We start from the raw sequence: 13,069 nt of genomic DNA on the forward strand, positions 1-13,069 counted from the left end.
ATTGTTTTGGGGCACCATGTACCCTGCCCCATATAAGATGGCAAACTTAATAAGTTGTGTGTTCTGTCCCACTGATGAGCCATTCCCCTGTCTCTCTCTTTGGTTCTCCCTTTCCCTGTGATACAACAATATCAAAATTAGGCCAGTTCATAACCCTACAATGGTCCTTAGGTATAAATGAAAGGAAAGGTCATGTCTCTTACATTAAAACAGAAGCTAAAACAATTAAGCTTAGTGAGAAAGGCATGTTGAAAGACAAGATAGGCCTAAAGCTAGGCCTCTTCAAGCAAACATCCAAGTTGTGAATGCAAAGAAGAAAGTTATTGAAGAAAATTAAAAGTTCTACTTCAGTGAACACACAAATGATAAGAAAGTCAAATAGCTTTATTGTTGAGATGGAGAAAATTTTAGTGGTCTGGATAGAAGATCAAATCAGCCACTATATATATATATATATATATAATATATATATTATAATATTAATATAATATAATATAATTATATATAGATATATATTATATATAAATGGAATAACAAGGCCTGAATGATAGCACATCTGTTATCAGCATGATTCACTGAATATTTTAATCCCACTGTTGAGACCTAATATTCAGAAAAAAGATTGCTTTCAAAATTTGAATGCTTATTGATAATGCACCTGATCACCCAAGAGCTCTGATGGGGATGGACAGTGAGACTAATGTTTTCATGCCTGCTAACACAACATTCATTCTACAGGTTATGGATCAAGGAGCCCTTCTGACTCTCAAGTCTTATTACTTAAGAAGTACATTTGGTAAGGCAATAGCTGCCATAAACAGTGATTCCTCTGATGGGTCTGGACAAAGTAAATTGAAAATTCTGAAAAGGATTCACCATTTTAGATGTCATTAAGAATATTCATGATTAATGGAAAGAGGTCAAATGTCAACATTCACAGGAATTTGGAAGAAGTTGAACTTTGAACTCTGAACTTTGAGGGTTTCAAGATTTCAATAGAGGAAGGAACTGCAAACAGCAAGAGAACTAGAATTGAAATAGAGCCTGAAGATGTAGCTAAATTGCTGCAATCTCATGATAAAACAAGCAGATGAGGAGTTGCTTATTATGGATGAAGAAAGAAAGTAGTTTCTTGAGAAGGAATCTGCTCCTGGTGAAGATGCTATGAAGATTGTTGAAATGACAGCAAAGGCTTTATAATATTTCATAAACTTAGTTCATAAAGCAGCAGCAAGGTTTGAGAGGACTGACCCCAATTTTGGAAGAAATCATCCATGAAAAGAAGAATCAGCTGATGCAGGAAACTTCATTGTTTTTGTTTCTTTTTAAAGAAATTGCCACAGCTACCTTAGCCTTCAACAACCACCACTCCAATTAGTCAATAGCCATCAACACTAGGGAAGACCCTCCACCAGCAAAAATATTACAACTCACTAGGAAGCTCAGAGGATGGTTAGCATTTTTTTTTTTAGCAATAATGTATTTTTAAAATAAAGCATATACATTTTTTTTAGAAATAAAGCTCTCACACACTTAATAGACTACAGCATAGCGTAAACATAACTTTTTTATGTACTAGGAAAACTAAAAAATTATTTGACTCACTTTATTGCAATATTTGCTTTATTATAGTGGTCTGAAACTGAACCTGCAGTGTCTCCAAGGTAGTCGTGTGTTAAAAAGACTCTGTTATGTTAACTTAGAATTAATTACAGAGGCTTTCTTTATTTAAATACTTCATACTCACATTTGATTGGATTTCTTTAAAAAACATTTTTTATTAACATATATTGTATTATTTGCTACAGAGGTACAGGTCTGTGAATCATCAGTTTTACACAAACAATTCACAGCACTCACCATAGCACATACCCTCCCTAATGTCCATAACCCAGCCACCTGTCCCTACTTCTCATCCTCCAGCAACCCTCAGTTTGTTTCCTGAGATTAAGAGTCTCTTATGATCCCTTCTTGTTTCATTTTTTTCCCTACCTACCCCCCACGACCTCCCTTTGGGGGGGTAGGTAGGGGGGTAGGTAGGGAAAAAAATTCCTCATATCAGAGAGATCATATGATAATTGTCTTTCTCTGACTGACTTATTTTGCTTGGCATAATACCCTCTAGTCCATCCATTTCCTTGCAAATGGCAAGATTTTGTTTTTTTTTTTTTTTTTATGGTTGCATAGTATTTCATTTTGTGTGTGTGTGTGTGTGTGTGTGTGTGTGTGTGTGTGTGTGTGTGTATCACATCTTCTTTATCCATTCATCTGTTGATGGACATCTAGGTGATTGAATTTCTTATGTAAAGTAGTTTCATGGTGAGCTTGGCTGGTTGAACACATGATTTTCCCTCCTGAACTCCCCACATATAGTAATACAAACCTATAAGGATAAAGTTGGAAGTAGGAGATAGTAGAGGATTCCAGAAACCAACAAAATTGTTGGAAATGATAAACAGATGAAGGAGTGGTCTAATTAAATTAGAGAGCAGAACATTAGTCAGCTGATTAATCAACCAATCAGAGAGAAGAGAAGGGAAAAACTTAAAGCCCTGTGCAAAGAGATGCTGATGAGAAGCAAATGAATTGTCTATGGAACCCCAGAGAAATCCAGAAATCGAAGGCACCAGGCACTTCTTTGTAAGTACTTTTAATTTTGGCAAACTATGGATATATGTGGGAATGAGATAGAAGCTGAAAACAGGGTTGAAAGAATGTCTAAGGCACACATAAAGTCTACCTTCCCATTCCCCACTTTGTTCATAAAAACTAAACCAGAAAGGCTTCCACCTAGTGACACAAATCCAGAAGATAGCAGATGAATCACTAGAAAGTCTGGGGGAACTGGATTATAGAGGGGGAAATAAGTTCACGTGAATTTAGTATGTTTTCATCTAGAACATTAAAAATTACCCTTATTGATTTTAAATCCCTGAAAGAAAGTGTCCTCTACTCTATGCCAGCTTTGTCTGTGGAATTGCAAATCTTTAGGTCCTTCTATAAATAGATCAGCTTTCACACATTTTAAGTGCTCCCACTTTAAAAAGTTTTTATCTTTTGATTCACCCCATCTTACTCTATTTTGAGGACCTATATGATATCATGTTTATCTGAACATTATTTATAATAGCAAAAATGGGTGACAACCTAAATCCCTAATTTATGGAATGGCTAAATAAACTCATGGAATTTTAAAGTGGTTATAGGAAGTGATATTTTTGAAGTGTTTGTAATAGCATAGAAAAAACTCATAGAATACTAATGGAAAATAGAAGAAAATCACATGTACTTACAATGTGAGCACATGATTAAAAAATGTAGACCTTTTTATGACTGAAGATTTTAATGTTTTAAATTGAGTTGATATAAAGAGAAACAAAAAACTTGACTGAATGAGGCTTTTTTTTTTTTTTAAAGATTTTATCTATCCATTTGACAGAGAGACCACAAGTAGGCAGAGTGGCAGACAGAGAGAAAGGAGGAAGCAGGCTCCCCGCTGAGCAGAGAGCCCCATGCGGGGCTCGATCCCAGGACCCTGGGACCATGACCTGAGCCGAAGGCAGAGGCCTTAACCCACTGAGCCACCCAGGTGCCCCCTGAATGAGGCTTTTTAATTTTTTTTCTTCACTAGAGGAGAAAGGCACAACTATCACAGTAACTGGATATTTAAAAATGGCTTTCAAACTTATCTGATCTAAATAAAAACTGATAGGCTTCATTTTCTCTTAAAATTTGCATTGTACATGCCTCATGGAGATACTTAGTAAGGAAATGTCAAACGCACAAGTGGAATTGTCTCTGCCAGACAACTAGGGACAGCTGTATAACAATTTCTGGAGCTGTTTACCAAAGAAATTCTAATGTAAAAGAATGTGGCTGTCACTCCTTGGGAAAACAGAAAGGAAGGAAAAGCATGGTAAAGGAGGAAGTCAGCTGTTGGACCAAAGAAGGAATTAAGTATTAAAAAAATTCCAATCATTGAAGACAGTTGCTCTGCCACACAAAATCCTGAGGTCTGTTCATTGTCTGCTTCTGTAGAACGAACAATTTGCTCAGCACTATTTTGGGAAAGAATTTCTACAGAGCTGGCATATCTTTAGCCCCCAGTATTTCCTCTCATTGACTCATCAACAGGTGTTAAAAAGAAATATCACAGACCCAGTAAGCTCGTTTTAATTTCATACCTGCGTCTCTGGTTTTGTTGGAATGTTTTATTTCCGCAGGATAAAGAAGCAAATAAATTATTGTTGACATGATGCTTTTCCATAGGCATACATATGAATTTATTAATATCATATGTTTATTTATGATTTGTAAATTTAATATTGAGGGTATGATCACACAATTCAAACCTAAACAAATTTCGTAGAGAATAAATTCTCTTTGTAATGAAAGATGCTGGCATTATGATTTTAAGAAAGCATTGATGTTAAAAATAATCTATTATATCTGGGAAAATAATATTGAAATTCCTTAAAATGTCACATGTCAGATAAGCTTCAGAAACAACAATCACATCATTATCAGAGAAAAAAATTAAAAACAAAACAATATAGTATTAACTGTTATACCTTTGACAAATAATTTTCAGGAATTTAAGCATAAGACATAATTATATGTGACTTAAGGAATGAAGGAATGATCATTCTCACTGTTTCTCCATGTAACAGCCTAGTTTGGCATATTCCTAAACTTGAAAAGAAGGAATGGCTCCTCACAGTGGATTACCACAACCTTAGTGAGGTCCACAGCATTAAGGTCCTCCTCATTAAGGCCTTCATAATCAATACTCAGTATTGTTAAAATTACTCCTTCCATCCAATCAACAGCCACTAAATAACTTGGCATTATAGAAATAGTTAATTATGTTCTGTTCAGTGCCTATTTAAAAAGTCTCTTAGTCACAATACTCTCTATCAGGGTACCCAGGGGGTACCTCAGTAGCCTTGACATTGCACACGGTCTTTGAAGGCTAGATCTTATCTATGTACAGCTATGGGGAGATTAATTTATTCATTTTATATGTTTATTCAGGACATACAAATACTAGCAATGTGGCTTACAAAAATGGGGATGGGCCATTGCTCCACACATAGTGCAAGGTCCTGATACACAGATGACATTCTTGAAAATTATTTTGTGAGCTTTGAGGGCTGCTCTATCTCAGGCAATGTCATGACCCAGCTATTGTCCCTCATAGCACCCACAATATTAATACAAGTCTAAAAACTTTTAGTTTTTTGGGGGGTCTGGATGCAGCATATTCTACTTTGTTTTTAACTTGCAAGTCAGTCCACCTTAAATGGGGTCCCCTCCAACAAATGTTTTAAAACCTATCTAAACTGAAATCAGGAGGCACCCCATAAGTGTCTTCAGAGACTCCCTACTGTAAATGCTTTAACAACCTCCTCTTATAACTCCCAGAGTCTTTGGACCATCTATGAGGTCCATGAATTGCCCATGAACTTCTGCTACAAAATACTACCCTTCCCTAGCTCTGTACTATATACTATTAGAGTGGCATTTACTGGCCACGCACTGGGATCTCCTGGAAATAGAGACTTTTTTAGACCCAGAGCATATGACCTTATGTACTCAATTGCCCATTATACTTTGGGTCATGGAAGCAATACCTCGCAAACTTGGAATTGCAACCAAGGCCTCCCTGCTATAGGATGGAGCCAAACATGGGTTTTCTGGCACATCCCACTTGTACACGTCCTCCTTATCTCTTTTTCTTAGTCCCTTGCCAGATGCCATTGTGTTGGAGGAGGTCACCTATCTCCCAGACACTCTGGCTACCTGGAGAACAAAACTGAGTAAACAGAATTGGAAATTTGTAGGTTTTACAGATGGACTCCATCACTGTATGTGATGGAGCTCAGTGGAATGCTGCTGCTTTCCCATATCTTAACTAAGTTGTCCCTGCTAAAGGAGAAGACCCAAGGGTTAGCCTATTTGACCAAACTTTAGATGGTTATCTCATCATGGATGCTCAGAGCATTAATTGGTCCATCTATACATTTTTACATATTCTTGGGTTGTGGCCTAAGAGTTTCTCCCTTTGATAAAGAACTCTGGAAATCTCTTGCTTCACAGATACCCAAAATATAAATTAATGTAACAGGTATCTCTGCATACATTAAAGCCACACTACAATACCTCAATATTCATTATACATTTGGAGTTCCAGTCATTACTGATAGTGACTGAAGACTCATTTCACTTATTAGAAAGCATAGTGCTGGGCTCTTTAAAAAAAGCATCCGTTGGAATTTCTACCTTCCTTATGTGCCCTCTGCGGTCAATTTAATTGGTTTCATTCAGAAGTCCAATGAATTCTTCCAAGAGCTCTTATTTAATTAAACATTGGCAAATGGATTTCCCAGTGGGATCCATGGCCACAGGCATTTATTAAACTAAATTCATACCTCCTGGGGACATGCACTTCCTCCATCAGTGCCACACAGAGTCCTCAGCTGTCTTTGATGACCATAAAGAGGGGCACCTCTAAAATTTATGTTTTCAGGGATCACCTCTCTATTTGGTTTTCTCCCTCATGGTCAGTCAGGTACCTACTTTGCTTCCTGGGAGGAATTTCTTCGCTTCCTTAAAGTCTCAGTCATCACCACAGCTTAAATTGATGTCAAGGCATTTTATTGTAAGGCCTAGATTATCTTGTGCCCTTGTAGGGGAAGAAAAATTCTCTTTTACCCTCTTTGGGTCTCTGGCTGGGCTTAAGAATTAAATTGACATAAGACAGATTAATACGAGAAAAGCATACAAATCTTACTGAATTTTTACATACATGGAAACCTTCACAAGAGAATAGAGACTCAAAGGAGTGACCAGAGCAGGAAGTTTTTATACCTTCTAGACAAACCAACAATAAATGTGTCAAGAATTGACAAGTTGAAGGTGTTTGGGCTATGGGTAAGAAATGGTGAAAAAGTAAAAAGTTAGTTTATACAGCCTTTCTGGCCCTAAATTTCTTGTGTTTGATAATAACTATATCTTCTTTCTTCCTGGTACTGGGAGATGGGGGAAATACCTTTCACAGGAGATCTGTCTCCTGCTTTCAGGGAAGAAGGTTGTGGGGGAGGTCAGAGTGATCTTGTTTCAACTGTGCTTCTCAGCTCTTTCAGCTAATATATTCAGTATGCCAAGGTGCCATATCTTTGGGTTTCATGTCCTGAGCCTCATCACTATCTTGACTTCTTTGTACCTCCCAGGGCTACATGAGTTCCTCCAGCCAGGCATATCTCCTCTCTCTGGGCCATATCTGGTGAGAAGGGTTCCCCACTTGATAGAGGCTAGTTCCTCTATCAGCCAAATTAGCTACATTTACCTAATAGTTCCATTTTCTTGTCGGCCAGCAAAATAATTTTATTTTATTTATTTTTTTTAAAGATTTTTTTTAATTTGAGAGAGAGAGAGACTATGGCAGAGGAGCAAAGTGAAAGGGAGAGAGAGAGTCTCAAGCAGACTCAATGCTCAGCACAGAACCTGATGTGGGGCTTGAGCTCAAGACCCTGAGATCATGACCTGAACCAAAATCAAGAGTCAGATGCTTAACTGACTGAGCCACTCAGATGCCCCAGCCAAAAAAATTATTTAACAGAGGGACAGACTAGAATCAGGGAGGAAATAGGCTCTTCCAGTTACCCAGATGAGAAATGGTGTTGCTTACTCTAGCCTTCGGAAAATGAGAGCGAGAAGAGATCTCAGATTCTGTAAATGTTAGCAGCGTTCCAGTTCACTAAGATTTGAGGAAGGTGAAGATGCAGCAATGATTCCCAGGCTTCTCACTTGAACAGTTGTTAGGAGATAATTCCACCGATTTTGATAGGGAAGGTAGGAAGAGAAATAGATTTGAAAAAGAATACCGTAAACTAAAAGAAAAGAGGCTCTTTGGAAAACAGAGATTGGTTAAAAATCTTTCCGGTATTTCAGAGAGAGAGAGAGAGAAGTAAATGGATCATGGACTAAATAAACATTTTTTAGGTTTAGATTTCTCAATGATTGGATCATCATTGGTGATCTTTGACAGAGCAATTTCATCTTTTCTGGACTAAAGGAGCCTGAGGATTTGGGAAAGTGGGAAGAAGTATAGACCACTAAAGTGTAGATCACTAAAGGGTACTGTGACAAAAAGAGGAGGTATGAGACAGAGCAGGAGATCATTTTTGTTATTTAAAAATAGACCTGAGTCTATTAGTGGAATGAATGGTGCATTTTAGTCACCTGGTGAAGTTGTGGATACATCAGTCTGAAGAAAAATGGACTGAGATGCTTGAGTAGGGAACCGAATCCAGATCATAGAGAGTTAATTTTGTTGGCTATGGGTGGTGCCTGGTGTATTCTTCTCAGACTCTAAGCTGGGGGTATGGAGTTATCCCTGAGAGATAATTGAAAAAAGAGATACCCTGTCATTAAAAAGAACTTGAGGAGAATATAGGATTGTATGTAGGATTGTAACCATCATTGTAAAATATACAAAAGCCTTGGGGGTAAAAGTAAAATGCACTGGCTGTGTTTGTGAACAGTTTGATGGGGTACAAACTTGGTCATTTTCCTCAGTATCCAGAGACAAACAAACAAATTTTTGAGTTTTCCAGATTACTCAGTTGCAGGCACAAGTGTAGGGGAAAATAAATAAGCTCAAGCAGCTGTACATGTTAATTAAGGGAAAACTGAAGTGTTTACTTACAGGGTCATCCTGGTAAGACAAGAATTCAGGAGTCCCAGGAAGCTTAAATGCAGGAAATAAAAGGGAGGGGTCTGAAAATTAGAAATGTAGTTTGTGATTAAGATGATTAAGATTCTGGACAAAGTCCAGGGTGTGCATGGGAGTAGGTGGCAGTAGGTCGTTGAAGTTGAAAAGGAAAACTGGAGTTTTTGTGTGTTGTTTAAATACACAGGGGTGAAATACTGAAAATGATTGGGTCGTAATTTATTGAGTTCTCACTTGATAAATTTAAAGTTAATAAAAAAAATTGTAAAGTATTATATACACTAAAAAACTTATCTCAATAATTTAACCAAAACAGAAAGCAAAATGAAATCATTCGTCTATTAGTGCAAGGCTTTCGGCTGCAGAATGTGAATTAGTCTGAGATCATGTAATAGAGAAGAATATAGGGTAGACCTTTGGGTTAGACCAGATTTTCAATGTTGGCATCATTTACTAGCTGTGTTATCTCTCTAAGCCTTATTTATTTCATCTATAAAATGACAAAAATAATAGCACAGAGCTCATGAAATTGTGAGAATTAATGTAAGTATAAATATAAAGATACTAGCATATTGCTTAGCACACAGTAGACTCCTCAGTTAATGCTGCCTCTTTAAACAAAATCCATTATTTCTGCTCCTAGCAAATCAGATGCTTTCCTTTCTTTCCCTCCTTTCCTTCCTTCCTTCTTTCCCTTCCCCATGCTTCTCTTCCCTTCCCTTCCCTTTTTCCTTTCCCTTCTTTCCTCCCCTCCCCCCTCCCCCTCCCTCCCTCCCTCTCTTTCTTTCTTTCTTCTTTATCAGTTCCTTATGAGTTTACAGTAGTGTATCAGTTTCCTATTGGTACTGTAAAAGATTACAATAAACTCAGTGGCCTGACACAACACAATTTATTCTTTTACAGTTCTGAAGGTCAGAGGTCCAAAATCAGCTTCACAAAGTTAAAGTCATACCTCCCTCTTTTAAGGATGCTTTGAGCCCACCAGAGTTATTCTGCGTAATTCCTCAGCTCACAATCCTTTATTTAGTTTAGTCCGCAGAGTAACTTTTGCTAGAGAATTTAATATGTTCACAGGTTGCAGGAATTAGAACACTGACTTCTTGGCAGGAGGAAAGAGGGGTATTACTATTATTAGAGATGTTAGTGAAGGACAGATACGAATATAGTATAACTTTAGACCAGTCATGTATCAAGTTCCAAACTTTTAAATTTTCTTTCTCAGTTTCATCATCAACAAACACATCACAAATTTGCAAATAAGTGAATGAATGAATGGACACCTGATGGATGTGAGAAATGTTCACCCTCTCTATCCCAACCTTTTTCTTTAACAACTTGACTCTCCAATTTATGACCAGAAAATATGTCATTCACTGCTTTCCGTTCTTTGTTTTCTCTGTGGAACAGTGCCTGCACATCTGCTCTTAACTCTCCTTGCAGACAAAGCAGCTGTGGCTTCCTATTGTTGCTAAGATTACCCAAATCCACCGCCACCTCCACTTGCCTCCTCCTAGAATTCCAGTATATTTGCACATTGAAATTAAGCACACCAAAAGGCTTAAAAGAAAAAGAGGCTAGTGTTAAAACCCAAACTGCAGATATCACTAGGCAGAAATTTTGTGGAAATAACATTAAGGCAGAAATAAAAGTGAGCATGTTGCATTTTCATTTAATTTTTAATGGTGTTTTTGGCCCAGGAAATCTCCAAATATAGTTCACACATAACTAATCATTCGCTTCTCATAATGGAAATCGGGAGTTCACGTATTCTTCCATACGGTTTCTGTTTTTGTTTCTGCATAAAGATGGAACTGCAAGTCTTCACCTCTCACGGGAGAACTTCAGATTCCACACTGTTACAATTCATCTATTTCTAAACAGCTGCTTCTCGAATTTATGTTTAGAGCTCTCAGATTCGTGTTTCCTCTATTTTATGTCCAAATTCCAAAGCCTTTATTATTGTTTTTGCTATCTCTTAAGGTTCAGATTGAAGAGAAGGATGCTAAAATTCACTTTTCTGGAAACTGTCTTCTTACATATTTCCTGAAGGAAAATGAAACTTACCCATCCCTGAGAGGAGAAATGAAACCGAAACTCCCTTCCAGGTTATAAAAGACTGGCTGCGCAGGCTCCGCTAGACCGAAGCCCCAGTTTAGGCTATGTGTCCAGCTTACACTCCAGCTCCAGGTTCGTCCTCTCTCTGTTACTTCTTCCCTGTCGGCGGGCGGCCAGCCCCTGTCAGCGCTCCTCAGACGCAGCAGGTGGGGGCCGGACTCCAGGGGGAGGAGGTGTGGGGATTGACAGGTGCTCCAACGCAGGACCCAGCTGGGATGGGGATGGGGGTGGGGGGAGGGTTGTGATGGGGCCTGCGGAGCCGGCTCCTAGATGACAGGTGTAACTAAGGGAGAGACTTGAAATGGAGATGCCCCGCAGGGGGTCAAGCTCTCCGGTCCGAGCGGGAGGAGGTCCAGAGTCACTCTGGGCACGCGGTGCTCATGGTGCAGGGCGCTGCAGGCGCCACCAGGAACCCCCAAACGGTGCCAGACAGGTCTTTTTGTTGGCTTCGGGAGGCAAAGCCTAGGGAGAGATAGTGGGAAGGGACGCCGGTTAGGAGCGCCAGGGTCTAAAGTCTGAAGGAGAGCGCCAAGTATTCAGGCATTTAAGGGATCCTCTTGAAAGAAAGGGTGCAGGGGATCTGGGGCCTTGAGGAGAAACTAAGAGAGGTCAGATCTGAGCACGAACAATAAAATCTAGATGTGGACAGCAGCAAGCAGCTTCCTACTCCACGCAGAATCTGATGCCCAATTATAAACTTGCGGAATCAGAATCTGCATTTTAATATCTCACAGGTGATTCCTACGTATCCCTACATTTCAGTGGTTTCATACAATAATAATTTATTTCTTAAAAACAATTAAAATAATGTATTCATGGTCAAGGGGCACGCATTAGTTTTCTACTGCTGCATAACCAGTTACCACAAATTTATTTATTTATTTATTTATTAAAGATTTTATTTATTTATTTGACAGACAGAGATCACAAGTAGGCAGAGAAGCAGGTAGAGAGAGAGGACGAAGCAGGCTCCCCGCGGAGCAGAGAGCCCGATGTGGGGCTCGATCCCAGGACCCTGGGATCATGACCTGAGCTGAAGGCAGAGGCTTTAACCCACTGAGCCACCCAGGCACCCCAGTTACCACAAATTTAGTGGCATAAGTCAATACGAGTGTAATAAGTTTCCATGAATCAGAAATCCAGGCACTGATTAACTGAATCCTTTTACTCAGCATCTCACCAGACTGAAATGAATGTGTCTGCTGAGTTTGACATTTTGTCCAGGCTTTGGGTGCTCATTCAGATTGTTGGAAGAATCCAATTCCTTGCACCTAGAAGGTCGAAGTTCCCTGTTTTCTTGCTGGTGTCTTGAAGACCATCTAGGATTCTGTCTGTTGCTGGTCAGCTCTTCTCCAGACAGTGTTTCAGGAACTAGAGTTTTTCCATCGAGTGGTTCCATCATTCCCTGGGCCTTATTCTCTGGATTGGACTTTTATCTATTCCAATAATCTATGATTTCTCTTTTTTACCCTTCTCTTCTTCCTATTAAAGAGTGTTTAAATAAGAATCCAAAATAAGGTTCTGGCACTACTATGATTAGATGGTATGTTTTTAAGTTTGTTTTAATCTCTTATCCTCTGGTAATTTATTTATTAATAAATTGGGGTCCCTTCCCTTCTCTTTCCTTTTCTCCCTTCCCTTTACCTTTCCTTTCCTTCCCTTCCTTTCCCCTTCCCTTCCCTTCCCTTCCCTATCCCTTTCTCCTTCCCTTTCCCTTACCCTTTTTGGTCTTGTATAGAGTCTCCTAGTCTTCCTGGTGCTATTTAATAGGTTCTTCTAGCTTATAAATGTCTTGTCAATTAATTGTTGCTATTGTAGTTTTGATCAAATTCAGGTTAAAATATTTTTTTGGTTAGAGTATTTCAATAATGGTATAGTTCTATATGGAAGTAAATATTTGCCTATATTTTTGTTGTGCTATCATCTAAAAATAGCAAGATCTATTAATTCATTAGTTATAATATAAATATAAATGAAATTCTCCCATTTATATTATTTGGTATCCCATTGATTCAGTACCTATATAAGAAAGGCAATTTAACTTCTTGATTCCAGAAACCCTTAATTTTTGGTATATTATCTTTGGATACAATCCCTGGACTCTCTTCTATGAAAAACAAAGAACCTAATATATCCTCTTCTTTTTCCACTATTCATCCCTTTCTGAACCTCCCTATTTTGTTATTACATTATTTTTATACTGTCAGGGTTTATCATAGT

The 13,069-nt window shown here is 38.4% G+C and overlaps 1 protein-coding gene across 2 annotated transcripts in view; it reads left to right on the forward strand.

Moving 5' to 3' along the window:
- Positions 1–10,787: 10,787 nt before the first annotated feature.
- Positions 10,788–13,069, forward strand: part of DDX60 (DExD/H-box helicase 60) — a 119,486-nt gene continuing 117,204 nt past the window's right edge. The window contains exon 1 of one of the 2 annotated variants that reach the window (XM_047717724.1): positions 10,788–10,921. The gene's annotated coding sequence lies outside the window, so the exon portion shown is untranslated. Of the gene's footprint in view, positions 10,996–13,069 lie in introns of both variants that reach the window. The other variant, XM_047717723.1, reaches the window with a different exon arrangement.

Source organism: Lutra lutra, chromosome 2 (assembly GCF_902655055.1).
Source record: "Lutra lutra chromosome 2, mLutLut1.2, whole genome shotgun sequence".
Taxonomy (NCBI): Eukaryota; Metazoa; Chordata; class Mammalia; order Carnivora; family Mustelidae; genus Lutra; species Lutra lutra.